The sequence below is a fragment of the Crocodylus siamensis genome, chromosome 7 (assembly GCF_052110815.1).
Source record: "Crocodylus siamensis isolate JL-2025a chromosome 7, ASM5211081v1, whole genome shotgun sequence".
NCBI classification, from domain to species: domain Eukaryota; kingdom Metazoa; phylum Chordata; order Crocodylia; family Crocodylidae; genus Crocodylus; species Crocodylus siamensis.
In genome coordinates, this window is record NC_143401.1 from 40,921,208 (window position 1) to 40,946,756 (window position 25,549).

At 46.7% G+C, this 25,549-nt stretch overlaps 1 protein-coding gene across 3 annotated transcripts in view; it reads right to left on the minus strand.

Annotated features, from left to right (window-relative positions):
* The window catches only part of BMPR1A (bone morphogenetic protein receptor type 1A), a 161,356-nt gene that overhangs the window by 92,162 nt on the left and 43,645 nt on the right, over window positions 1-25,549 (minus strand). For 2 of the 3 annotated variants that reach the window (XM_090056556.1, XM_090056557.1), the window contains exon 2: window positions 1,769-1,875. The exons of the other annotated variant lie outside the window; for it this stretch is intronic. The gene's annotated coding sequence lies outside the window, so the exon portion shown is untranslated. The remainder of the gene's footprint in view (window positions 1-1,768; window positions 1,876-25,549) is intronic. 3 annotated transcript variants of the gene reach the window in all.

A 25,549-nucleotide genomic window follows, 5' to 3' on the forward strand; every position in this document is an offset into this window, starting at 1 on the left:
TCCCCCCATGTCTCCCTCAGGGGTGTGTGCAATGACGAGGAGCCATGCCTCTCCCCCTCCAGTGCCACTGGATGAGCCTCCCGTGGCTCTGTCCCATGACCTGCCTTGACCCTGGGGCCCCATTCACCCCAGCATGCCCCTGCCCCACTCCCTTCCTTACCATACAGGCCTCTATCTGCCCCTCTCCCCCCCAGCCCTTCCACCCCCTCCACAAACTTACCTGCTGGGTGCAGTGCCTGTGTTAACATCTCTGTGTCCATCTGTATTAGCATGTCTGTGTCTGCCACTCACAAGCTACAGACCCCAGTCCTGCTGTTGCCCCTTGGCTCCTGACCCACAGTAACGCACATCCTGCCAGGGCATGCAGTGACCCCCCTGCCCTTCAAACCCCACACACACCCACAGCCCTCCACACCTTCACAAATTTCCCCCCAACACTCCAACTATACAAAATAACTGAATGATTCTGAATTTTTCTGTGCATAACTTAGAGTTTTTAGCTATATGATTAAAATCACAATTAATTGCAACTCACTTTTTTAATCAAGCAACTAATTGCAATCAAAGTTTTTAATTTTAACTGTTTTATATAGCTACCATAACTGATAAAACAATGTTTTATGATTACTAACGGTTTTTCTGTTGTTTTAATACATAGTTTGTTACCTATGTGCATGAAAAATCTGCTGGTGGTACTTAAGGCTATATCGTTTTAAATTAGTGGTACACAATCTGTCGGAGTTTGGGAACTGCTGCTCTAAAATTAATTATACCTACTCAGGGAAAAAGATATCAGTATTACAGTGGTTGGTTCAATGAAAATCATAAAAACACAGACACAAATAGGATTTTGAACTGTATTAACAAGGTCAAGAAAAAGAAGCTTTAAATATTTTGGTGTCATTCCATAAAACCCTGGCCCACTCTTAGACTGAGCATCATCAATTACTGTGGTCCCTCCATCTAAAAAGTGACACAACAAAAATAGAAAAAGGGGTAATGAGCAACAGATTAAAGGCTTGTAAAAACTTCATGTTGTGTAAGCATAACAACAGGATGATTATCTAATGTATCAAGATAAGCCATACATGAATGACTAAAATATACAATTTATTCTACAGAAGTGGTCACTTTGGTATTTCAATTTATCTACCCAAAAGGCGATAAGAAAAAAAGTAACCTTAATAAGATTAGAAGCAGGAAATGTACTGTCAAAATTACTAGTTTAAGATATAGAGGCAAAGGATTTAGGATTAAAAAAAGATTACTTGTATTTATAATAAGCCTAATTTCAGTAACATAGATTAGGAAAATATTTATAAGCCTAATACAATCTTATTTAAAACAACACTATGCAAATACAGGAAAACTTACCCCACAGTAACTTCTGTTTTATAATTTCTGAATACTGAGACTCGCCATGAACAGACATATCATACCAAGCTAAATGGACTTTCAGTATCATATGGCAAGACATTTCATGTTTTCTAATCCATATCTTTTTATGTTGTGATTATACAGGCATTTTGTTATTTATTTTTCATAGTTGAAGAAGGGCCAGAGCACCTTAGGCACTGGATTTGGAATATTACATTAAAAAGCCACAGCACAATGTGAAGGAATAGGGAACTATGAAGAAGTGGTTTATGGTTCATGCTAACAAGAAAGAAAAAAGATTAAGGTTGTTTAATCATGCACTTATTACTCTTAAAATTAAATCACTGATTCTGAAGATTGGAGTAGTGGAAGGAGTTGTATGTTACCTTACCTCAGCTAGATGAAACTGTACTTCAAGTTTTCTCCAGACTCTTCTCATCTGTATTTCCACTTCATTAATTCCAAGATGATATTATAGCAAAGCATATTTCTATCAATCTATAAAATAGGAAGAAGATTAAGCTTTGCATTTGACGCACTGCTTCAGTGTCTAAATGAGAAAGTAAAACAATGGTTTATACTAGTGGCACTTAACCTTTTTCCCCACCAGGCTGGATGGGGAGTGCCCCATCTGTCAGGAGACCAGATCCTGCTGGTTGTCCTGATCTGGCACCAAGGGGGTTGTGTCATAGAGGCGGGTGGGAGACAGCCCAGCTGCAACCATATCTTGTAGGGCAGAAGTGGGCAAAATACAGCTCGCGGGCTGGATCTGGCCACTAAGGCCATTTTATCTGGCCCGCAGGGCCCCTAAAAATTTTAGAAATTAATAGTTCTCTGCCTTTGGTTTCTGTCAAAAATAACAGGAACCAAGGGCAGTAAGACCCAGGGGAAGCCCGGCGGGCTCCCACAACAACAGGGCCCACCCAGCCCTGCCCCCCCTGGGGCTTCTGACCTGGGACAATGTGGCTGCCCCGTGTTGGAACCTCAGGTAAGAGGGAAGGGCAGGGAAAGACTCCGGGCAGGGAAGTGACCCGGGGAAAAACTGAGCAGCAGGGGAGGGGGAAAGCAGCCCCTTGCCCGCCTTGTGGCCAGCACCTCATGCTGCAGCCGCTCGTAGCTCACATGGGGCTGCCTGTGCCTGCTCTGGGCTGCAGCACAGAGTACCAGCCACGGGGTGGGGGAGGGCTGCTTTTCCCCCACCATGCTCAGCTTTTCCCTGGGCTCCTTCCCTGCTCCTTCCTGCATGGACTGCGAGCACCTTGAGCATGGAATGCCAGCCATGGGGCAGGCAAGGGGCTGCTTTTCCCCTCCACACCAGCTTGTTCCCTGCTGGCGAGCAGGGGGTCAGGGCTGTGTGCTGCCCCCTGCCCCTACCACAGGGCTGGGGGGCATTGGGAGTGAGTGGGGAGGGAGCCAGTGGAAGCACGGGGCCCACACTGGTGTCCTGGGGCTAGTGCCAGTGGGGCCCACAAAAGGGTGGCAGGAGCGCACAGTCCCAGGCAGCAGGGGCTCTATGGAGCTGGGCCACCACCACCATCTCCCTGCTGGTGCAGCCCAGCCCAGCTCCACAGACCCCTGCCAGCCTGTGCCCCGCTTTGGGCCTCACTGGTGCTGGCCCTGGGACAGGGAACCAATGGACCAAAGACATTGGGACATTGGTCCCAAGATAGTGACAGGGGGCAGGGCACCTGTCAAGGGGCAGGGCTACCAATGTGGCCCTCAACAGCCTGCTAAAACTGGGCAAGCGGCCCTTTGCCCAAAATAATTGCCTACCCCGGTTGTAGGGGCAGGGGTTGTGTTGGCCTTGCAGAGAAAAAAGGGTGTGGCTTGGCCTGCGGCGGGGAGGAGAGGGGGGTAAGGTGAGGGTGACAGGGCATAGCCAGGCCCCAGCCCAGCCCTATGAGAGAAGGGGCGTGACCTGGCTTGGTCCCACAGGGGAAGGGGACATGGGCTGCCCCCTGCAACCAGCCCCACAGGGGAAAGGAGGCATGCCTTGGCCCGATGGGGAAAGGAGTGTGGCCCAGCCCCAATCCAGATGTGGGAGAGGAGGCATGGCCTGGCTGTGACCAGCAGTGAGGAGCCTGGGATTCAGGGATCTGGTGGTGGGAGGGTGGTTGTATTAATACCTACCATTCCCCTACCAACAAATTTCCTGCCCCATGGGGAGCCCTGTGGGCAAGATGCAATGGCCCTATGGGCTGCATTTGGCCCACAGGCTGGAAGTTGAGCACCCCTGGTTTACGCTACATAACATGAATTGCTTATTTCAGGCTATGTCCATGTTGGTGTTCAACTGCTATTAAGTGATTGCTGTTCTGAAAAAAACCCTCTCAAGCAACCATGCTTTCAGTATCTTATAATTTAGTTGTATTATACATAAAATATTAACAATGGCCACATCTAGATTTTTTTAATATTCCACTCAATTTAAATAATTGCAAAAATAATAAAAATGATTATTGTTCCAAAGGAAGGTTTTTTTACGCTGCACTTGGAAGAACTGGGTTGTCTTAAGAAAACCATTTTTTTTAAACAGTGTATTTTTAAATAACTTTGGGGCAATAGTCCAAATTCACAGTGCAATTCAACATTCATTTAACTGTATTTTTCTTCAGAAAAATCAGACTAAGAAATAATCAACAGATTTGCAGGTGACAAACACAAGCATGCCTACTTCCAAAAGAAAAAAACAACAGTAAAAGAGTTAAGAGAGTGCTAAAAGAAGTAAAAAGAAGTGTATTGTGCACCTTCCTGAACAGAAGAGGAAACCAAGGTATATTAGGAACAGGTTCTTACCTACCATCCTCACTACATACAATATTTTCTTAGGAGTCAACCCTGCATGTATTCAAGTAACAAAATATTCAGTTTTGTCAGCAGTACTTTTTCAATTCAACAAGGATGTAAGTATATTCTCAAGTGCTGTCAACTGTGTCAATTTTATTATGACTCACTATATTTTGGAGTTGTCCCTGAAAACTGAAACTTGTGGAAATGCAGCAATACAAAAATTCCAGCTTCCATTAAAAAAAAATTAAAATAATAGTTTCAGAAAAACATGAAATGTTATCTGACTGTTTCTGAAAAACTCAAATGTCAAAATGTAAATAAAGAGAAGTCCACATTTAATATATTTTTGGGAGCCATTTTTGGATGAGTAAAATGACAATACTGAAATAGGGATGGACTGAATCACGTGCTTAAACACACTCCTGAAAAAAAAGGAAAGTTTCAGCGTTTGCTTTTTCTACCCTATCCTGTTATAAGAAGGTCAAAATACCCATCTCATTATTTACAAAATAAATGTCCATTTATAAGCATTGTTTCTAACACACTGAGGTTTAATATTCTTGGCAATATATAGTAACATTTGTGTAAAATGGGCAACCTGAAACTGTCCTGAATAACAGACAGCACCAGTTCTTGAAGACAACTGTCTGCTGAGGAGACAGACTGCCATGGTCCAACTGAATAAAACTAGACTGATGCTGGGCAAAGTTTTATATTATAAAGCCCAAATATACTTCTTTGCATACTGAATCCCAAATCCAATTTTCGGATTCAAACACAAAATATCAGAAGAACACCACTACATAATAAAATATCTAATCTCAGTGCTTCCCATAAATTAGTAAGTAAGTGCCCACATAAATGGTAGTGTGTTAAATGGGAGTTCAGGTTCTGCGTGTATCAGTAATGTTTAAGGGTAAAAACATTCAGAGGTGGTGTAATTATCCAAAAGAGATTTATTAACAAAAGGAAATTCAGGCTTAAGGTAAAACTTTGAGACCCCTAAACATACTAAAATGCAGAAATATGTACGTAAATAAACTTTGACAACCTTAAATATTCCATGTACTTTTCATAAAATTGTGACGGGTACATAACAGCATTTGTAACCCTAGATTACAAAAGAAAAATATTTTTAAAGACATTATATTTCCTACCCATAGCCTCAAATCAGATCAGAAGCAGGCAGAACTAAGGTTAATCAGCTTCCTTTACTGTGTATTACAGGGGCGGGCAATTATTTCGGGCAGAGGGGCACTTGCAGCCCTTGATGGCTTGCCAAAACTCTGTATGGGTAGCCCTGCCCCTTGATAGGTGCCCCGCCCCCTGACTGCCATTTTAGGACTGGAAGTTCCACCTGCTAACCCAACCTCTGCCCTCCCCTTGTCCCCCAGAAGTACTCCTTTCAGCAAGGGGGTTTGCCATCTCAGAACCAGAAAATACCAAATTATATTCTAAAAATCAAATGTGTACTACAACACTAATTTCATTTCAAAAAATATTTTCATCCCAGTTTACATGCATGTGTATAGTATACATAGAGGTGATAGTATTATAGCTTAAAATGAAGTCCTAATCTTGTATATTGTGGGGGGGTTTGTAGGTTTTGTGGGGTGCTGTGTGTGGGGGGAGGGTGGCTGGGGAGGGTTGTGGCTTGAGTGGAGTGGGAGGGTTTGCCTACACTACCCCCCCCCACAGCAGGTGGAGCCCCCCAGCACTCTTCGTGGCCCAGGTGCTGCACTCCTGCTGCTCCTGGCCCCAGATACCAGCACAGCCCCATGCTCCTGCTTGCTACCCCTTCCCCATCTGTCACTACTGCCCTTCTGCTGCTTCCCTGTCCCGCTGCCCCCCATGCTCGCTGCTCCAGTACCGTGTCCCAGCTGCTCCTGCCAACCCCAGCACTGAAGCTGGGCCAGCCAGCCGGTGGGTGGGGGAAGGGGGAAGAGGGAGTGGGGAACTGGCTACAGCATGCAGGGGAAGAGGCAGTGAGCAGGTGTGTGTGGAGCGTAACAACAGCCAGGCAGAAGCGCAGGGCCAGGCTGCTAGGGTTCTACGGACCCAGACTGCACTGCATCAGGAGAGAGGTGGGGGAGCTGAGCTTAGGTGGAGGGTTTGCCCACAGCCTCTCCCCCTTCTTCTGCCAAAGGTAGAGCCCCCACCAGTGCTCATGCACGCCCAGGTGCTGCAAGCTGCTCCTGCTATCTCCAGTGCTGAAGCTGGGCTGGCTGGCTGGCAGACAGGGGATGAGCAGGGAAATGGCTGCAGCAGGCAGAGAGAAGGGGCAGCAAGGCGAAGTGTGCATGGAGTGCAACAACAGCCAGGTGGGAGTGTGGAGCTGTGCCGGTGGGGACCAAAGCAGGCTGAAAGGAGCCCGGGGCAGGGACTGCCTGACGCTCTATGGAGCTGGGCGGGCTATCCTGGCTCCCATCTGGTGTAGCACAACCCAGCTCCATAGAGCCCTGGCAGCCTGGCTGTTGCTACGCTCCACGCACCTGCTCACTGCCCTGGGCACCGTGCTGGCTCCAGGAGTGTTTGGCTACAATGCGGATTCTTCACTGCTGCTTGTGAGCTGTCCAGCACGGGAGCAGTGGCCATGTGGAACAGCCACACTAGGAAGCTCACAAGCGGCAGTGAAGGATCCACATTCCAGCCAAACGCTTCTGGCAGCCGCAATGAACACCGTCCAGCGGTCGCAAGGGCGAGCCACTTCCCTCCACCACAAGTAGCAGCTTGTGCCCAGCTGCTGCTGCCATTGCTGTGAGCCCGGAGCCGGCGCAAGGCCCAGGCTGATCAACTGTAGCGTGGGACAAACTGGTGCTCAGCATGGGAGAAAAGTGGCGCCTCCCTGTCCTGCTGCCGGTGCTGTGTGGTGCAGCCGCTCACAGCCTATGTGGGGCTGCCTGTACCTCCTCTCCTCTGGCAGAGGTTTCATTGATTTTAGGGTCAGAAAGGACCTCAATAGATCATCGAGTCCAACCTGCATAGGCAGGAAAGCGTGCTGGGTTCAGATGACCCCAGGCAGATGCCTATCTAACCTCCTTTTGAAGACTCCCAGGGTAGGGGAGAACACCACCTCCTTGGGAGTCCATTCCAGATTTTGGCCACTCTTAACTGTGAAGAAGTTCTTCCTAATGTCCAGTCTAAATCTGCTCTCTGCTAGCTTATGGCCATTATTTCTTGTAACCCCCACGGGCCCCTTGGTGAGTAGAGCCTCACCAATTCCCTTCTGTGCCCCCATGATGAATTTATAGGCAGCCACAAGATCACCTCTCAACCTTTTCTTGCAGAGGCTGAAGAGGTCCAGGTGCCCTAGACTCACCTCGTAGGGCTTGGCCTGCAAGCCCTTAACCATACAAGTGGTCCTTCTCTGGACACTCTCCAGGTTATCTACATCCTCTTAAAATGTGGCACCCAAAACTGGATGCAGTATTTCAACTCCGGTCTGACCAGTGCCTGATAGAGGTGAAGTATCCCCTCCTTGGTTCATGCATCTGTTGATGCATGATAAAATGCAGTTAGCTTTGCTGATGACTTCGTCACACTGATGACTCATGTTCATCCTGGAGTCCACTAGGACTCTGAGATCCCTTTCTGCTTCTGTACTGCTGAGCAGGTCATTTCCTAGGCAGTAGGTGTGCCGGACATTTTTCCTCCCTAGGTGCAGCACTTTGCATTTCTCCTTGTTAAATCGCATTCTATTGTTTTCTGCCCATTTGTCCAACCTGTCCAGGTCTGCTGGTAGTTGTTCCCTGCCCTCCGGTGTGTCCACTTCTCCCCACAGTTTTGTATTACCTGCAAACTTGGACAGAGTACACTTCACTCCCTTGTCCAAGTCACTGATGAAGACATTGAAGAGTATTGGTCCAAGGACCAAGCCCTGCGGGATCCCACTGCCCACGTCCTTCCAGGTTGATACCGATCCATCCACCACCACTCTCTGGGTACGACCCTCTAGCCAATTTGCCACCCACTGGACTGTGTAATCATTCAAGTCACAGCCTCTTAATTTGTTCACTAGTATGGAGTGGGATACCATATCGAAGGCCTTTCTAAAGTCTAAGTACACGATATCTACCCCTACTCTTGTGTCCAGGTGTTTTGTAACCTCGTCATAAAAAGAGACTAGATTAGTTAGGCATGCTCTACCTGCTACAAACCCATGCTGGTTTCCTCTCAGCATAATTTTTCCTGCTGGGCTCTCATATATATATATGAGCCTTAATAATCTTTTCAAAAACTTTACCAAGGATGGAGGTGAGACTGCCTGGCCTGTAGTTGCTTGGATCCTCCTTCCTCCCATTCTTGAAAATAGGGACCATATTGGCCCTTTTCCAGTCCTCCAGGACCTGGCCCGTGCACCACAAGTGCTCAAATATTCTTGACAGTGGCTGTGCGATGACATCAGTCAGTGCCTTCAGTACCCTTGGATGGAGCTCATCTGGGCCTGCCAACTTAAACGCATCCAGTCCTTCCAAGTGACTCTGCAATATCTCAGGATCAATGCTTGGTGGTCTGGCACCCTTCTGTTGTCTCTACAATTCTATTGTGAGACTTGTCATGCCCCTTGTTTAGGAACACTGAAGCAAAGAACTCATTGAGGAGTTCAGTCTTGTCAGCTCCATGGTAGCTTTGGCCTTTCTAACTGCCTCCCTACAACTGCGAGCTGAGGGGTCATACTTCTCTTTAGTAATTTCTCCCCATTTCCACTGCTTATATGCCCCCCTTTTGCCCTTAGGCTGCTCTGGATTTCTCTGGTTAGCCTCTTGGCCCCTTTCCCCCTGCATCGGGATCATCTCTCTCTGTGCCCAAAGGATCACTTCCTTCAGGCACAGCCACCCTTCCTGGGCTCCCATCTTGCCAAATCTCTTACTCTGAGGTGCATCACTGACTAAACACCTGAGCTCGCTGAAGTCAGACTTCCTAAAGTCTAGTCCTACTAGTTACCTTTCCCACTCTACGTCTTATGGTGACATGGTGGAGACATAGGACAGCTCCGGGTGGCTGCACCAGGAAGCACAGGCTACGGGGAAGGGTCACTTTTATCGCACACTGAGCGCCAGTTTGTTCCACGCCCCTGCTTTTCAGCCCAGAAGGGCAAGCATGGGGTTGGGGCTGTATGTGCTCATCTCGTCTCTACCATGGGGCTGAGGTGGGGGGACTGGAAGCAAGTGGGCATGCAGAACTGGACGGCAGCATGGGGCTGGCACTGACAAGGCCAAGAGCAGGACAGCAAGAGCGCAGGGTCCCAGCAGGGGCTCTATGGAACTGGGCCAGCTCCCTCTCTCTCCCTGCTGGTGCAGCCCAGCCCAGCTCCACAGACCCCTGCCATGCCAGGCGCTGCACTCCTGATGCCCTGCTCTGGACCCCCTTGGTGCTGGCCCCATGGACACCGAACGCCTGCTTGCTCCCACTCCCTCCCTGCCACAGCTTTCTCCACTTCCCTGCCTGCCCACTGCCCACTCCAGCATTATGTGACTTCCCACTGCATGGCCAAACCATGGGGCTTAGCAGGAGCTAGCTTGGCCCCAAGGACTGGGATAATAACCTGCAGTCCTCCCCTGCCTCCACCCCTCACTCTTACCTGAATTTCCTGCTCCGGTGCAGGGAGGCACAAACAGCTTCAAGGTCCCAGGCCAGAAGCCTCTGCTAGGCAGGTGTTTCTGGCCGCAGGGAGGACTGGGTGGGCCCTGCTGTTGCAGGAGCCTGCCGTGGCTTCTGCTGGCTCCTACTGCTACCTCCCAGTCCCCCTGCTTCAGACCCCATCCTTTGACACGAGGCAGAGGCAGATAAATATTCATTTTCTAAATTTTTTAGGGGCCCTGTGGGCCAAATAGAATGAGCTGGCAGGCTGGATCTGGCCCATGGGCTATATTTTGCCCACCACTGGTGTATTAGCATACCCTAATTTACCTCTTTTTTTTTTTCAAATTGAAGCTTAACTATGAAAGGCCATGAATCTGTAAAAGGCAAGAATTCCTGTGGGTGATATCTATTACTGGACCAGCTAGATGGCTGAGATGACACTTACAGGCTTTTGAGTATCACAGTCCTCTACCTTCCTCAGGCCTCTTTCCAATGCATTTTTGAATATGCTCCATTCAAGAGCTTGGCTAATTTATCCCAACCATGCAGTAAGTCTTATAAAAGATATCACTCACAAAAATCCCTACCTTATGCATTGGTAATCACCCTTTGGGAGCATATTAAAACACCCATGTAATGTTTTTAACTGTAACATGGGTTTTAAATCAGGGAAATAAATTTGTGATTTCCCCGCCACTCCCCATATTAAACATTTAATTCACAAACAGTAAATAAGAAACCTATAATGCTTCCCAATATTTATGATGTTTTGGGTTTCACATAAAGCTATCATTCAAGTGCTCAGGCCTGTAGGGGGGCTATCAAGAAAGCTAAGGTGCACATAGAGCTAGAACTTGCGTCCAAAATCAAAGATAAAAAAAGTCCTTTTTGAAATATATAGGGAGGATGAAGAAAGCACTGGGAAATGTGGGGCCCCTGCAAGATCCTCTGGGCAATCTGGTGGTTGCGCCAGAGGAGAAAGCAGACCTCTTTAACCAATTCTTCACCTCGTTTTCTTGGGCAGGGACTGGGACTTCCCCACCATGATGTAAGACACACTCGAGGGGAACGCCTCCAGACCTCAGGTTGGAGAGGACCGGGTTAAAGAGCTTCTGGAGGGGCTGGACATGTTCAAATCAGCGGGTCCAGATGCTCTCCACCCCAGGGTGTTGAGGGAGCTAGCAGGGGTTATTGCAGGGCCCTTGGCTCAGCTTTATGAGTGCTCGTGGTGCTCAGGCCAGGTGCTGGATGATTGGAAGATAGCCAACGTGGTCCCCATCTTTAAAAAAGGAAGGAGGGATGATCTGGGCAACAATAGGCCCATCAGTCTTACCTTAATCCTAGGGAAACTCTATGAGAAGATCATCACTGAGCACATTTGCAATGGGCTGGCCTCAGAGATGATGCTCAAGGGCAACCAGCATGGTTTCATTAGGGATAGGTCCTGTCAGACCAACCTGATTGCCTTTTATGATCAGGTCACTAAAGCCTTGCATGCAGGTGTTGCCATGGATATAGTCTTTCTGGACTTCAAGGCCTTTGACACCGTCTCGCATCCCATCCTCATTAAAAAACTGGGTGACTGTGGCATTAATGCCTACACAGTCAGATGGATTGCAGATTGGCTGAAGGGTCACACTCGGAGGGTGGTGGTGGATGGGTTATATTTGACCTGGGGAGAAGTGGGCAGCGGAGTCCCCCAAGGCTTGGTCCTTGGGCCCACGCTGTTCAATCTCTTTATCAGCGATTTGGACGACGGGGTGAAAAGCAACCTGTTTAAATTTGCTAATGATACCAAAATTTGGGGTGAGGCGAGCACGCTCGTAGAGAGGGAAAGACTGCAGAAAGACCTGGATAGGTTACAGGGGTGGGCTAGCAAAAACAGGGTGCACTTCAATACTGACAAGTGCAGGGTGCTGCACTTGGGCAGCAGTAACCAGTAGCGCATTTATAAGATGGGAAACTCCTTTCTTGAGAGCACGGAGGCAGAAAGGGATCTTGGAGTCATTACTGACTCCAAGATGAACATTAGCCGACAATGCAAGGTCACGGTTGGAAGCGCTAACCAGACCTTGCCATGCAACCACACGTGCATCTCTAGCAGGGACAAGGAGGCGATCCTCCCCCTCTACTGGTCAGGCCACAGCTGGAGTACTGTGCCCAATTCTGTGCACCCCACTTCAGGAGGGATGTGGACAACATTGAGAGGGTCCAGAGGAGGGCCACCCGCATGATCTGGGGACAACAGGGCAAACCCTACAGTGAGAGACTGTGGGACCTGAACCTGTTCAGCCTTCACAAAAGAAGGCTGAGGGGGGACCTGATGCTGGGGGACCCTTGTGGTCCACTAGCAGAGACCAGAAGGGTTTGGGAGAGATCTTGTTTCCCCTAGTGCCCCCTGACATAACAAGGAATAACAGCCATAAATTGTTGGAGAATAGGTTTAGATTAGACATCCGTAAGAACTACTTCACAGTTAGGGCGGCTAGGATCTGGAACCAACTTCCAAGAGAAATGGTGCTGGCTCCTACCCTGGGGGTCTTTAAGAGGAGGCTTGATGCCTACCTAGCTGGGATCATTTGAGTCCAGTTTTTTCTCCTGCCCAGGCAGCGGGTCGGATTTGGAGATCTACAAGGTCCCTTCCGACCCTGCTTCTATGACTTTATGATAAGTGACTGCTACTGGTCCCAGCCAAACTCATTTGCCCTCCGTGGTTTCCTTGTCCAGTCTCAGTATGTGCCTTCTACCCCTTACACTGCTTCTACCCATCTCCTTTCCTAGTCAGTTCCAGATTTCTCCTGTCCCTGTCAGATCAGTAAGGGTCTACCCAACTCAAAGCAGTAGTTGGCCAATTAGCGAGCTTATCAGGGTGCCCCTCTGCCCTAACTTCTGACTGGCCAAAGAGCCCAGTAGGGCTGAGCAACGCAAGGAAATGCTTTGGGGATGGGCAACCATAAGCTGCACCTATGCTACTGCCCCCATTTCTCCCCAGGCCCCACTCCCTGGCTGTAACACAGGAGTAGCTTCCTGCTGCTGGGGAACTAATTCAGGCTGAGCAGCTTCCAGCTGCATCCACATTGCAGACAATCTTCTAACTGCCCATCCCTGGTACAGCTTGCCCTCGGCTGCAAGCTTTATCCATGCTACTGCCAGAGCAGGGGGGGCAGGGAGAAACAGCAGCAGCAGCATGGGCACACTTCTCAGTTGCCAAACTCTGATGCAGCTGCCCTCCAGCCCCAGCAGGAAAAATCAGTGGTGGTGTCTGTGCAGCTCTCAGCTGCTTGGCCCTGGCATGGGTGCAGGTAGAGAAGCCACACTGCTGACATGCCACCAAAGCCACCTGGCCCATGCTGGACAGGAGCCAGGTTCTTCCAACCTGTGGCTTGAAAAGGTTCCTGGCTCCCATCCTACTGAATCAAAAGGGCTGATATCAGAGCCATTGACTTAATCAACTTTGGTTAGTCTATAAGGTACAAATCTACTCTGCCTTCTGCTTAACAATAGGCCCAGGAACTGGCAAAGGAGTAGGAGCATGGAAACTCCTTAACAGAAGTGAAAGAAAAAAAATGTCAAAGGCAGTAGCCTTTGTGACAACCTCTCTAAAACAGATCCAGTCTATTCCAAAAAACAGAAGGGGGGCACAGCAAAGAGTGAGAACAGTAAAAGTCCCAACATTCTGAATCAGGAAGTCATACAGAGATTTGTAACTCATATGTGCACTTTTGTTTAACATACGTGTTAAAAATTCCTTTGCAATACTTTTGTTCTGTAACAATTCTCCAAGGGCTTCAACTGTAATCCAGTACCTGCAGTGAAGAGGGTGAATGAGATAACAGACAAGAGGCATAAGAAGTCTTGGGGCAAAGGGCAGCTGGAGTGCAGCATCCTATATAACTAAGGAAAAGTGGGTGACTTAACCAGAACTGCAACACACTCAACCCCCATCTCCCACTCTTCCCAGCCTTCATCTTAGGTCATAGACACATACCTTTGTATCTGTTTCAAAAGAGCAATTTCACCAAGTGGTTTTACTCTACATCTGTGTCATTTTCAGTTCGTTCACATGCAACTATTAGAACAGTTGCTGCCCTTTTGAAACAGCTCCCAACAGACAGGTGTCCATGCTCTTAGTAACCAGTTGCAGGCTCACCGTGCCCCAATTCCCATTTTCCTCTGCCCTTCATCTGCCAGCACTTAGTCTCACTTTTTATCACCCTTCAATCCCCAAATTTCTTTTCCTAATTCATATACAGTCCCTACTCCCCAAGCAGGTCTAGCTCTTGTCCTCTTTGTATTTGAATCAGACATCTCTTTTGATGTTGCATGGGCCAGCAGCGGATTGCAGGAGAGACAGGTTCTCGGTTCAAATGACTGGTGAGGACATAACCCACAGCTACTACTGCAAGGAAAAATTGTATTCAGCCCTTAACTGGAGCATACTCAGTATAAGCAACACATTTTAGGGACATCCAGCTGCTAGCACATTAAAAGTTTCTATTAAACAGGTGAAAACAACAGCTTTGTGAAAGGTTTGTAACTTAGCCAAATTGGGTGGATTCTCCTGTCCTTGGCAAAGGTCAAAGTCTTACTTCAAGCCTGAAAGGGTACTGGAGTTTTCCAAACAAATTTCGCAAGGATTTCTCAAATGAGGTGCAGCCTATTTCATAATTTTTAGGGTCAGAAGGGACCTGAACAGATCATCAAGTCTAACCCCCCTGCCCTGGGCAGAGACGAGTGCTGGGATCATAATACCCAAGCCAGATATCTATCCAACCTCCTCATGAGGACCCCCAAGGCAGGGGAGAGCACTACCTCTCTCGGGAGCCCATTTCAGAGCCTGGCAGCCCTAACCGTAAAATACTATTTTCCCCTAGCCCTATATTTGGAAGTGTCTAAACTGTGTTGGATAAAACTAATTAGAAACATCCACTACAGCTGTGCAAAGCTTTGGTCACTGATTCAATAAGGAGGAGATTCAGCAGCCAAATCTCTGAATCTAATCAGGAGACTCATTAATCTCTCCAATTTGATTCGAAGAGATTCAATGATTCAGACACAGACACAGATTTATGTTTTTTCTATACACCTCAAGGTGCCAGGCGGCTAGTAAATGCTCAGATGGTGGGGTGGATGGAGTACCCCACAGGAGCGCAGGGGGTCCCCAGTGTGTTCAGTGGTGGACCTGGAAGTGGACCGGAAACACTTCCAGTCCACTTCTGGGTCTGCCACGGAACACATGGGGGACCTCCTTGGCTTGGCGACTGGTGTCTCCTGGGTCTGAGGGGGCATCCGGGGTACCTCCATGGCCAATTGCCAAGCATGGAGGGTGCAGGGGGATCCCCTGCACGCTCGGCGGCAGACTTGGAAGTGGACCAGAAGTGCTTTTGGCCCACTTCTGGGTCCACCACTGGGCATACTAGGAACCCCCCACACTCCTGCATTTCTGGAGCTGTCTGATCCACTTCCAGGTCCACCACGGAGCACACTCAGCGGCGGACCCCGTCTAAACAACAGATACGCAATTTCAGACCAAATTGTTAAAAACTGGAAATGCAACTAGAAAGAATGCAATCTAGACTACAGGACACCTTCATTTTGATGTAAACATTACATAAGAAAATAGGTTTGACCAGTATGGTAGCTTACTTTGAACCATGGATTCTCATATTATGTGAACAAAAATAGCTATGTAGTCCATGAGTAGGCCCTTCCAAAATACATAGGACTCTGTCTTTGAAGTACTCTTCAAACTGAGCAAAGGTATCAAAATCCAGCTGGTTTCCAGGCAGCAGGGCAAATAAAGCCATGTGGGATGCAAATTAAACATATTTATTGCATCTCTCTTCACAATGTTGACCAGTCAAATATATGTCAGTATTTAAGTTGCCTTTATGCTTCAGAGCCAATAACCCACAGCAGTTAAGAGACTGTGACAGAAGAGTATGACAGCAACTCACTTCTTCAATTAGAAGATAAGTGTCCAGGTGAGTATCAAAGGGGCCTGGTGGATCAGACTAAATGGTTTTTAATCCTTTTTTGATTTATTACAATCAATCAATCAGCTGAAAACAAAAGTACAGGGAGAGGGATAGAGATTTTACCAGTCAGACATCCAAGCAGGTTTCAGATTGGGAAAAAGGAAGCAATGGTATTTTCTGCCATTATACTCACAAGTCAAAATGTCAACCAAAGACAACTTGCATATTTTTTAGATATCTTCAATACTGTTTCCTACATCAACAGGAGATCGTATTCAGGGATAATACTTTAAACTCACTCCCCTCCCCGCAAAACAAAACAAAACATTGGATTTGGGGATTAATGTACAATCAAGATAAACATGAATATTTTATGTTGAACAGCTACTGTTTCAGGCTAATCTGAAGAATCAGAAAAGCCAAGATACTGGACCTCCACCTAACCCAGGAGGTGCACAGTATGACCAGGGGGAATGCCTTGCTGGACCTGGTCCTGGCCACAGGCAATGACCTGGTGAGTAGGCTGCAGGTTCTCAGCCATCTGGGTGATAGCAATCATCGCCTACTGGAATTGACCATCCAGCGCAGGGTGTCAAAGACCTGCAGCAAGGCAGCAGCCCTAGACTTCAGGAGGGCTGATTTCAATGAATTAAGGAGATTAGTCGGGGAAGCACGGAGGTCCCAGAGGGGAGGAGAGTTGGGAGTCCAAGATGAGTGGTTGCTCCTTAAGGAGATGATCCTCTGAGCCCAAAGCGGGACAATCCCAATGCGAGTCATAGAATCATAGAAGTAGGGTCAGAAGGGACCTTCAAGTCCAACTCCCTGCCTGGGCAGGAGAAAAACTGGGCTCAAATGACTCCAGCCAGCTAGGCATCAAGCCTCTTCTTAAAGACCCCCAGGGTAGGAGCCAGCACCACTTCCCTTGGAAGCTGGTTCCAGATCCTAGCTGCCCTAACTGTGAAGTAGTTCTTACGGATGTCTAATCTAAACCTACTCTCCAACAACTTATGGCTGTTATTCCTTGTTATGCCAGGGGCGCTAGGGGAAACAAGGTCTCTCCCAAACCCTTCTGGTCTCCCCAGTGAGTTTATAGACAGTCATCAGGTCCCCCTTCAGCCTTCTCTTGTGAAGGCTGAACAGGTTTAGGTCCCGCAGTCTCTCATTGTAGGGCCTGCCCTGTTGTCCCCAGATCATGCGGGTGGCCCTCCTCTGGACCCTCTCAATGTTGTCCACATCCCTCCTGAAGTGGGGTGCACAGAACTGGGCACAGTACTACAGCTGTGGCCTGACCAGTGTTGCATAGAGAGGGAGGATCACCTCCTTGGCCCTACTTGAGATGCACCTGTGGATGCATGACGAGGTCCAGTTAGCCCTGCCAACTGTGACCTTGCATTGTTGGCTAATGTTCAATAATGACTCCAAGATCCCTTTCTGCCTCCGTGCTCTCAAGAAAGGAGTTTCCCATCTTATAAGTGTGCTGCTGGTTACTACTGCCCAAGTGCAGCACCTTGCACTTGTCAATATTGAAGCGCATCCTGTTTTTGTTAGTCCACCCCTGTAACCTGTCCAGGTCTTGTTGCAGTCTTTCCCTCCCTACTAGCGTGCTCACATCACCCCAAATTTTGGTATCATTGGCAAATTTAAACAGGCTCCTTTTCACCCCGTCGTCCAAATCGCTGATAAAGAGATTGAACAGCATGGGCCCAAGGACTGAGCCTTGGGGGACTCCGCTGCCCACTTCTCTCCAGGTCGAATACGACCTATCCACCAACACCCTGAGTGTGACCCTTCAGCCAATCTGCACTCCATCTGACTGTGTAGACATCAATGCCACAGTCGCCTAGTTTTTTAATGATGGGGTGGGAGATGGCGTCAAAGGCCTTGCTGAAGTCCAGAAAGACTACATCCATGGCAACACCTGCATCCAATGCTTTCGTGACCTGATCATAAAAGGCAAATCAGGTTGGTCTGACAGGACCTATCCCTAATGAAACCATGCTGGTTGCCCTTGAGCATCATCTCTGAGGCCAGCCCATTGCAAATGTGCTCAGTGATGATCTTCTCATAGAGTTTCCCTAGGATTAAGGTAAGACTGATGGGCCTATCGTTGCCCAGATCATCCCTCCTTCCTTTTTTAAAGATGGGGACCACGTTGGCTATCTTCCAATCATCCAGCACCTGGCCTGAGCACCACGAGCACTCATAAAGCTGAGCCAAGGGCCCTGCAATAACCCCTGCTAGCTCCCTCAACACCCTGGGGTGGAGAGCATCTGGACCCGCTGATTTGAACATGTCCAGCCCCTCCAGAAGCTCTTTAACCCGGTCCTCTCCAACCTGAGGTCTGGAGGCGTTCCCCTCGAGTGTGTCTTACATCATGGTGGGGAAGTCCCAGTCCCTGCCCAAGAAAACGAGGTGAAGAATTGGTTAAAGAGGTCTGCTTTCTCCTCTGGCGCAACCACCAGATTGCCCAGAGGATCTTGCAGGGGCCCCACATTTCCCAGTGCTTTCTTCATCCTCCCTACATATTTGAAAAAGGACTTTTTATTATCTTTGATCTTGGACCTAGTCCTAGCTCTATGTCCACCTTAGCTTTCCTGACAGCCCCCCTACAGGCCTGAGCAGAGGAGGTATATTCCTCTTCGGAGATAGCACCCCCCTTCCACCAGTTGTATGCCACCTTTTTGGCAATCAGGCATTCCTGGACGGCTTTGGTGAGCCAGCGGGGCTTTCAGGCACTCTTGCCCCCCTTGCTTCTTGTTGGGATGGTCACTTCTTGGGCCCTGAGTATCATCTCCTTAAGGAACGACCACTCATCTTGGGCACTGAGTTCCCCTGCTCTCGAGAACCCCAGCGCCTCTCCCACTGATCTCCTCAACTCATTGAAGCTGGCCCTCTTGAAATCTAGGGCTACTGCCTTGCTGCAGGCCCTTGACACCCTGCACTGGATGGTGAATTCCAGCAAGCGATAATTGCTATCACCCAGGTGGTCAAGAACCTGGAGGTCCCTTACCAGGCTGTTGCCTGTGGTCAGGACCAGGTCCAACAGGGCATTTCCTCTGGTGGGACTGTGCACCTCCTGAATTAAGTGGAGGTCCTGTATCTCGGCCAGGAACCTCCTGGAACGGTCCGACCTGGCTGACTGTTCCTCCCAGCAGATGTCTGGGTAATTTAAATCACCCATGACAAATACTTCAGAGTCAGCGTGGCTAGGATCTGGAACCAACTTCCAAGGGAAGTGGTGCTTGCTTCTACCCTGAGGGTCTTCAAAAGGTGGTTGGATAATCACCTTGCCGGGGTCGTTTGACCCCAGCATTCTTTCCTGCCCATGGCTCAGGTCCCTTCCATCCCTACCAGCTATGAAACTCTTGCATCACCTTTGTTGGCAAACATTTTGAAGGCTGTTTTCACAAACTAAAGGACAAAAAGACTTTCTTTCCAAAGGAAGTCTTCAATTATGAAATACAAAACAACAGCTTTCAACAAGCATACAGGTCATTGCATTCCTTAAATTACTATAAATGAGCTCAATATAAAGTATGCCCCAGTATGGGCCACACAGAGATCTGTTTCACTGGCTTCCTCCTACTGGATTTGAATTAACAAGTCATGAGTCCCTTTACCAATTGAGGATAATGGTTTTGGATAGAGGTCCCAGGTTCAATGCTCATGATACCATAGCTTGGGACATGTTACAAAAATGTCTTGTGAGTAAGAGCAGCTTCAACTCTACCTCTGTCTTTTACATTCAGAAGAGTTGTGTGTTAAGGTTGGAAGATGATTTAGAAATGGATAAGTGCTCCATTAAACAAAAACAGGGATCCAAGCCTCACATTGTTAACACAACTGTAACAGTTAGGTTGTACCACTAACTACAATTAGAAATTGGACAGACCACCTATGTAGGAAGTACTCACTGTGTCAGACCTGAAATGAGCTGGGTTTTTCCTGATCTGCATACTAATAGGCAGGCTTGGCAGGATTCAATTTTTATTGATAAACATCAATTTCACCTGACACTCACAGATGGATGGAAAGTAATCCATCAAAATTTACATAAAGGAGGCAAAAAAAAATTCTGTGCGCACACACACTCACTCTGCAAAGGAGCGGGGGTTGAGGGTCAGGACTGGGAGCAATGGGTAGCCCAGTGGGGGCAGGGGCCAAACTCCTGTGAAACCTGCCCCAGCCTCTGTAGGAATTTGGTCCCTGCCCTGATCAGGGCAGGGTCCAAACTCCTATGAAACCCAGCCCAGCACCTGCATGACTGGAGCAGGGGCCTAACTCCTGAAGAAGCCAAGCCAGGTTGGGCTCTGAGTGAATTTAGCCCCTGCCCCAATTAGGACCCAGGCAGAGTGAGTGGTTGGCAGCACTGGGCTCTCTGCTGCTCCCAGCCCTGACCCCTACAGCCTCTCTTCCTGACACAGTTTTACTGGCATGACCCCCAGCTCCTGCAGCAGCTGCCGCGCCTGTGCATGCATACAGAGCTCCAGTTTTTCTAACTACTCAGTCTAATAAAAGATACCACATCTACTCAAAGAATCTTGCCTGCCTACAGAGCTCCAATGCATTATACTGCTAATACACTACTCAAAATCCTTTTGATCTTCAAATTGCACACATTTTTAATTGGTTTTTAGTAACAGATCTCTGAGGAATGATGTCAGGAAGGGTAGAATAAAATTGCAGCTTACAAATCTAACACAGAGTACTCTAACATCACAAAATTCTGTGAGCATGCTACTTTACAAATGGAAGAATGGCTATCTTGTCTAGCCACGCACATTTGTTCTTTAACTCACCTATATCTTCACAAGTAAAGAAACATAACTCTTGCTGTGAACAAACAGGGGCAGATCCAAAGTGGAAGACACTTTAAATTATTACAGGCTAAGCCTCAAAATATTCAATGCAAATTGCCTTAACTGAAGAGCTGAAGTACTTAGCAGCTGAGTGAGTTTTTCAAATATACACTTGCTTAATTGTTTTAATTCAATTCTATATGGCATAGTAACTGAAAAAAAAAATCATAGGGCTGGAAGATACCTCAGGAGGTCACTTTACCCAACCTTCTGCTTCAGGTAGGATCATATCTAACTAAACCACCCCACTTCAAATGTCCCATCTAACCCACTTTTTAGAACATCCATGGATGAAGATGCCACAGCTCTTCTGGACAGCCTGACCATTACCCTCATAGTGAGAAAGTTCCAACCTAAATTTTCGTTGCTGAAATTTAAGGCTATTCTTAGTCTATTTGCTGAGGCCGCAGACTGTATATCTCCATCCTACATGTAACCAACCACCCTTCAAGTATTTGAAGGTGGTTGTCAAAACCCCTCATATTATTCTCTTCTCTAGATTAAAAAATCCTAGTTATTTCAGCTTTTACTCCCAAGTCATGTTTCCCCAGTGTTCTAATAATTTTTGTTGCTATCTGCTGGACACTAATTTGTCCACATCTTTCTTGAAGTGAAAGGCCCAAAATCATAGAATCCTAGAGTCGGAAGGGACCTAGACAGATCATTGAGTCTGACCCCCTGCCATGGGGAACAGTACTCCTGGTGAGGCCTTACCAGTGCCAGAGTGGGAGAATCACTTCCCTTAACTTGCAAGTGACGTTCCTATTAATATAGGCCAGTAATATACAGCTAAGCCCTCCAATACCACCAAATTTGCACTGAGGAGAACACCCATGATCAACACCTCATGAATCTCAAAAGGGCTTTCACTCAACAAGGATGCTCCTGCAGAGAGATAGATTAATAGATCTTTTGAAAGAGCCACTCAGATACCACATGAAGAATTGCTGCAGTACAGAAAGAAAACCCGCTACGAATCGCACGCACACCACTAAGTTATGACATATCATCCCTCCCTGGAACCTATATGGAAAATCCTCAAACAACTGCAACCCATACTAGAAGAACACCCACTTCTTAAAGAGATCTTTCCAGAACCACCCATCCTAGCCTTTAAACAAGCACTGAACATTGCCAATCTTATCACCAGAAGCAAATTTCCCAAGGCCCAAAACACACCGAATGGATCCAGACCATGCCATGACAAGGAATGTAAAACCTGCCATCATATCTCCAGTACCCCCACAATTACTACATCCCACAACAGAACCATCAACATTCCTAGATCTTACAGCTGCACCTTCAGAAATGTAATACAGATTTTCCTCACTTTATGCAGTACATGCATTCCTGGAAAATGGCACATAACTTGAATTCACACAAAGGGAACCCACTTTACAATGTAACTAATAGGGATATGTTCCAAGACCCCCCAGACCCATTTCTACCACTTTTACAAGACAATTTTGGTACTCACCAACAGAAGACAGTACACACAAGCACAGGGTGGTGGTGAATGTTTAGTTAGTGTGAAGAGTGGGTGGTGAAGGGTCTTCGGTGTCAGACTCCACATCACTGGTGGACCAGGGAGAGGGGTAGGAGAGATAAGTTAGCAGGATGCTTAGAAGCCATAATGGGTATGGCACCTACAGAAACACATCACAGACAACAAGCAAGGAGCACAGATCCACACAAGAGACTATATTTTGGTGTGTGTCACTCTACCAATGCACTACACAAAACAGCTGACCACAGGCTTCCACCACAGTGTAAGAGTGAATTTACCTTGCATACAACAAATTTTTGGTATAGAAAGGGTCATTGCATAAGAGCGAATTCGTACATACAGAAACCGCATAAAGCAAGGGAAGCTTGTACATCTCATCCAGTGCACTAAATGCCCTGATAGAAAATATGTAGGAAAAACCAAAAATGACTCCACACCAGAATGAACGCACACCGAAAATCTATCAAAGACAAGAATACCCAATTACCTGTGGGGGCACTCTTCTCACAAGAAAACCACTCTCTCTCCAATCTCTCAGCTCTAATCCTCAAAGGGAATTTACACAACACCTGTCACAGACAAGCCTACAAACTTCACTTTATCAACCTATTGGATACAAAAAAATCATGAACTAAATATAGACATTGTATTTATGACACATTATATAACCTGCCTAACATCTTACACTCCACGTAACCCCTCTACTATTTACCAGCTATATTCTTATCACCAGGTCTACATTCCCCTTCTTCCACCCTGACCCCTGCCTGTCACCCACTGAATGCCTCAATTTGCATTGTCACTGACTGGCTTTCTTGCATGCATACTTGCCTCTGACTTCCTTTCTATTCCATCCAGGAAGAGCACAGATCAACTGCAGATACTTACTCAGCCTGACAAAGGGTGCTTGTACCCAAAAGTTTGCAAAGAAGAATTTTGCTATGTACTAGCTGTTTTAATCATCTTCAGCTGCTCACAAAATGGGTGTTTTGAATCCCATTCTGAGTTGAACCTCATGCTTAACTCATTGTTTAGGAAGCCAAAACATCTAACTGATTTGACTTCTGTAGCTCAGCAACTAAAAAGCTGAGCATTGTGTATCACGACACTATAGTTCACGACACTAGCTCCCTTTACAGTATTAGCCCTTAAAGATTACAGTGAATAACTACGTGAATGCAAGCTTGTATTCTGATGCTAAAGCTAAAAGGCACAGTACAATTGTATAAACAGGGAAATATGACATACAAGCATGAAAGTAGTATTAATACAGCATTTCTAACAAGGGATACTGATACTGGAATAATGTGTCAATTTATGTGCCCACACTTCAAGAACGATGCTACAAAACTGAAAAGAAGTAAGAGCCAAAAAAATTGAGTTGTGGAAATCCTGTCTTATAGTCAGGAATTCCACTCAGCTTATTAAATTCCTATCTTTTTTTAAGTGGTGACTTGATTACTGTCTTTAAGTAACTACGAGGGGACATTTCTGACACTATAAAGCTCTTTTACCTAGCAAACAAAGGCATCACAAGATCCAATGGCTGGAAACTGAAGGTACACAAACAAACTAGAAACAAGGTATATGTTTTTACCAGCAAAGCACAATTAATCATTGAAAAAATTTACCAAGGAACATGGTGAACTTTGTGTTGCTCCAGGTTGTTCAAGACCTATTAGCTATTTGTCTATGTCGCAGTACAACTATTAGTCGCTTTTATACAGGCTATTAGAACTATTAGAGCCTGTCTTATACAAGTCAGGTTACATACTCATTACATATTCGTGTGGCCATAAAATCTATTAGTAGGAAACATAAAACAACACGACTTAAATCTACAAGAATCTATAAGTGACTCCAGCCCCTGCAAGAAGCACACTTGAATTCATGCAAGATCCATGTGTAGATATCTACCTACACTGTTCTTCTGGAAGAATAACCACCTTGTATACTAACATCCCACACGTCAAGATTAAGTAACTACATCATTATGCCCTCTGCTTACTTCTTTCTTCCTGATGACTTCCTTTTAGCAACATCTAAAAAATATTTATAAAATAACTCTGTAAGAACAAGGTTAAAATACCAGAACTTTTTTGGGAGTATACATTTTTATTGCTGGATCTTGTGATGTGTATCTTGCGACAGACAGAGGACTAAATGATAGCCATTTTAAATAATAATTTAGCTCAGTGGTGTCCAATCTTTTGGCCCCCAGAGGACCACAAGTAGGGCAGGGCCAGTCCACATTACTGGCACTGCTGCCTCCTACTCCAGCGCACCAGGATTGGGTCCTGGAGGCCTAGCCCCCCTCCCTTCCCCCCTCCCCAACACCAAGACTCAGCCCTGAGACAACACTATCTCCTCCCAGACCCTTAAATCCCACAATTGGGCCCTGGGGCCCAGTGCCACCCCCCACCTAGCTGTGTGGGCTGTGATTGGGCATCTGATCCAGCATGCAGGGCCCCAGACTCCCCCTCAGTCCAGAAACTGGGCAGTGGGGGACCAGTGCCAGTGCTTTCCTGCTGCCAAATTTTTGGACACTTACGGAAACTCACAGGCCAGATGACATGGTGCTGTGGGCTGGATCTGCTCCAGGGCAAGGGGCTGAACACCCCTGACATGGCCTAAAAGCCATTCCATCCTTCTTCTAAGTACCCATAAGCTTCAGTTGAACAAAACCCCAAAAGTTTATCCATTTCTCCCTGGCTCAGGTGAGTTTCTTGGGGAAAAAAACCTAACAGCCTCACACTGTAACCAAGAAACACAAAAGGAATTCAAGTACAGAGGTAAACTATGCCCTGTTCCACATTCAAAAACATCTGAATTGCATTAAACTGTCAAGCCAGTAACATTGTGAATAGAGAAAACTAATACAAAAAATAAGGCATAATCTTCCATACTGTTCAAATTGTAATAGTGTTTTAATATGGTTTATAAAATAAGTAACAGATTAGCACACTTACGTTTGTATGTCACCTGTTTTTAACATTTAAAAACATTTTTTAATGCAAACTGCTTCCTCCCCTCCTCCTCAATACTACCCTGTATCAAAAAAGAATTTTCCATACTCTACAAGTTTTAACCAACTAAATAGTTGGTCTAAAAAAAGATATCACACTGACCCAAAGAACCTTCTGTACATATGTCCTTAGACTAACATGGCTACAACCAACACCCCCGAAACATGGGTGATATAAAATTTTGCCATTTAAAATGGAAATTCCACAATATGAAGATAAAAGCCAAACTCAACAGCAACATATATTTTCTAAGCTTATGTAAGAAACACAACATCATTCCCAGACGACTGAACATCTATAATCTTCCGACTACTACACACAACTTTAAATACGCTTCACAACTATGCAGGAGAACTTCAGAAAAAACTTCAAAATCATTTCCTTCACATAACCTACTCCAAAGGAGGTCAACTCAAGAAGGAAATTGAT